The 3,856-nt window shown below is 36.1% G+C and overlaps 1 long non-coding RNA gene across 1 annotated transcript; it reads left to right on the top strand.

The window, feature by feature from the left end:
- Positions 1-571: 571 nt before the first annotated feature.
- Positions 572-2,502, top strand: LOC121415297. The gene is made up of 3 exons (XR_005969984.1): positions 572-599; positions 1,589-1,715; positions 2,170-2,502. It is a non-coding gene; the product is annotated as an uncharacterized LOC121415297 (long non-coding RNA).
- Positions 2,503-3,856: the final 1,354 nt, after the last annotated feature.

Genomic DNA, 3,856 nt, shown 5'->3' with positions numbered 1-3,856 from the left:
ATGTGTATGATTTATATTAATCCATTTCTGCTCCATACTTATAATAGGGAGTAATTTCAAAAAAGTATACATTTTCGTTTTTGTGAAATCGGGTTTTCGCTTGAACCTCCCTTACATGATACGTCATTTTCATTTACCATTATTTTCACAGAGATACGATCTTACGTTTACGTAAGCTCCCGAAGGGAGCTAGAGAGGTAACTCTTTTCGCGCGTTTTTATTTCCCATAGGTTTTGTACACAGCCAATATGGCTGCCGGCGGACAATTTGAAGGTTGATTTTGGAGGGTCAATGTTTAATTCATGAGAATGACGTCAAATTACGCAAAATGCACTTCTATGGTTGGCTAAGACGTAATGTTTTATTCATATCCTATAGGAATTAAACACGTTTTTCCTTCCCACAATTCCCCACGAGATCTGTGCGAAGTGTTGTTTTTTTGGACTGCGAATTTCCGGTTTCTACAACGAAATAGCTCGACTAATCATCTGTTTATAGAATTGATGTTCGAAATTGTGATTTCTCAGTGAACTTCATTGGAGCAGAAAATCTTGGAGGGAACATCAATATCAATTTAATGACATTCCATAAGAATAAAAGTAAGTTAAGTTCATTTTCATGTTTTGATCTCACAATGGTGAGGTGTTTGCCGGCGTTCGGGGCCCATCCCGTATTACTTTAGTACGGTACCGTACGTAAACCTCCATTTCCATGCACTCCCATTTCTTTTGCCTGACTTCCAAATTAATCATCTGTCAGTGAGTTTCTCAAAAAATAGGCCTAACTAACCATTTGTCGTAGATCTAGACCTTCATCGGAATGCTTCATGAAGGCAAAAAGTAAACCTGTATTTCAGTTTTATTGTCAATTATCAGGGGTAGATGTGGACTTGTTTCCGACCTCCTGTTACTGTTAGTAATGACAAACTGTCGATTTTGGCCAGAGCGCGCGAGATCCGGCCTTGATATAGCCGGCTAGCAAGATTGTCGATGTAGTCATGAAAATAACGGGGAAGGACTAGGTCTAGGCCCAAACTTCAAGCTTGAAAGTTGAAGTTTAGGCCTAGTCCGTCCACGCTATTTCATCTTCATATGAATAATAATAATTCTCAGCAGCTTCTTTTATTCAGAAACTTTTTACTTCAGAGTAATCATGAATGAAATCAAATTGATTTAGTGTTAGATTTCAATGAAAATGACGTAAATCAAGTTTCTATTTGAACAGGATGCCGTGGCCTGGGGTGGTATTCTGAAAATGTTCTTACTAGTGTTTACTTCATTCAAATGTGATGTGATTCTTTAGTTATATACAGGACCAGCACAGACAAGGTCCCGATTCAGCTATACAGCTGGAGCAATATGTGGTTGGAATCATTTTATTTCAAACAGTCGGTTACCGTACCTGGTATGTGTATGCCTCTCTGAAACTTTATGATAGAGAGAGAAAGAAGTTTTTGGACCAGATAATTTAGTTCGGAATATTCATATGCCAATGATATGGAAAGCTGGATTTTTTTAGATATAGTTTAAGAAGAGTAGTTTTATTTATCTCTAATACTCTCAAACTGTAAAAAAAATGTTTATTGCAGATCCAATAGGACCAAGATCTTAGCAGTTCACACCCGGTCAGAGGGACAAAATTGAGAACCATGCAGATCAGCAAGTGTGAGTTGCACTCTAATGAGGAACAGGACATCTGAATTGGAACATTGCAAGGTATGCTTGTTTTAATAATAATACAGGCTGTATCTAAGCTCATCACCCCCCCCCAAAAAAAAAATAGTCTAAATAATAAATATTCCCTCTTGGGGGGTGGTATGGCCAATTGAGCTGAATCAAGATAAGATATCACGTAAAATTAAAGCTCCATTGAATATTTGCTTGAATTCAGATTCACCAGTATTTCCATTTTCACCGATCATACCTTCTGTCTATGTACATGTACATAAAAAACATGATATTAACAGTTATCTGATAAATATTTGAAATAATTTGCACCCTTTACTATCAAAACATACTGTAAATAGTAATATTGATATATCAATTTATCTGGATGTAGGACAAAAGTATTAAATAGAGTTTAAATATTCTTAATAAAACTGGACTAGGTGAGTAAGAATAATTTACATCAGCAGTTCACTTTGTTCTTTCTCTATTTTTTGCAATGCAGGTTTCTCACTGCCCAAGCTGTACCACCGGTATCACAACAAGTACCAAGACGGAAGAAATATGAAGGCCAAGTTAATAAGTAGTTACTTTAAATTAATTTGAATAGACATATCAACAAAGCATTGAATGTTCTTTAAACTGCATATCTGTAGAAAGAGTGCAGTTCCATTTCAGATTCATCAGCGGGCAATGATATTAAAGCATACAAAATTTCACAAAAAAATTACAAGTAAGAAATTTTTTTTTCCAATGGGCAAATGTATCAACTTTTATTGATATTTAATACTTATACTAGTTCTTAGAAGTTTTCTTGAAATTAAATAAAATTTCCAGTTTAAAGGTCTATTGTATACAAGACAAAAATTTATATTTTGAAATAAAAATCATGCGTAGATAAATGTTAATAAAGCTGATCAGAGGATTAAGAAATGATTTCAGTATCATTCCTGGGCCCCGTTGCATAAAACTTTTGCCGGAGTTTTTTTACGGCAAAAAATCAGAAACTACGGCAAAAAAAAATTTGCCGGAGTTTTCCATTGCATAAAACTTTGCCGGAGTTTTTTTACGGCAAAACTTTTAAAAAACTCCGGCAAATCAAGTGGGTTTTTGCCGTAGCTCCTGTACCAACGGCAAAGTCCTAAAAACTCCGGCAAAGTCCTAAAAACTCCGGCAAAACTATTTCAAGGCAGCTGCTCAGGATCTGTCCCAAGTACCATGTACAGTATTCACCTGTCTACGGCTTCAAGAATAATTAGAACGTTGACATAAGCCTTATATAGGCTACGCAATAAGGTAATTACAGAAAATTTCATTTAATTTAGTAAAAATAGGGCCTAGGAAGGTCTAGATTTTAAGTGAAGTGGGGGAATAGTTGGTGGTTTAATTTTTTAAGATATATCAACCCTGTGACAGGACAATAAATAAAAATCTTAGATAGAATCTAGTTCTAGTTTAACTTTAAGTAAATCTATATGATTACAGTGTTTTTTAAAAAGTTATGCTGTGAATAGATCGATGCAGTTGAACTTAACCCTTTAAATTATTCAAAACATAAGGCTTTAAAGTTGAACTTGGGCAGTCTGCTCTTTTCTTTGCTACCGTGACCTTTATCGCCAAAGCCTCCGGCTGGCGAGCTGGCCGCTGGATCAACCTCCATGCGATATGCGACGATGTGTTGTTGGAGTACCTTCTAAGCCGCCTCTATTTTTGCTGTTTTTTTACCATTTAACCACCTTTACAAATCCAAATATTTACAAGTTCCATAAGACATACCCAGAAATACTACCCTAAATCAACTGAAATACTCAGAAGTATGAGCTAACTTTATTTTTAACAATTGAACAGACTTGTACTGCAAGTTCAATTTTACGAGGAAAACTTGAATAGCAGTCGATACGGCCTAGTCCCACACTTGAAAAAATAAGTTGGAACTTCAAAGTAAGATAAGGACGCGCTCACTGGACATCTTAATTTCTCACCTTTGCCAGTCTCATTTTTCTTTAACAGGTCATAAAAACTGGGTGATGATTGAGAAGGAGGGGCATGCTGGAGGAGGTCTATCTTTCACTAAAAACAGACCTAACTTATCTTTTTCTTCCCCGTCGCTCGGCTCGCTCCAGTCCATGACAGACGACGATCGAGCACGTAAACAAAAGGGAAAATGAAATATCCGACTGATATCAAAACTT

The sequence above is a fragment of the Lytechinus variegatus genome, chromosome 1, assembly GCF_018143015.1.
Source record: "Lytechinus variegatus isolate NC3 chromosome 1, Lvar_3.0, whole genome shotgun sequence".
Taxonomy (NCBI): Eukaryota; Metazoa; Echinodermata; class Echinoidea; order Temnopleuroida; family Toxopneustidae; genus Lytechinus; species Lytechinus variegatus.
The sequence above is the reverse complement of the archived record's forward strand: the minus strand, read 5'-3'. Positions and strand labels throughout refer to the sequence as shown.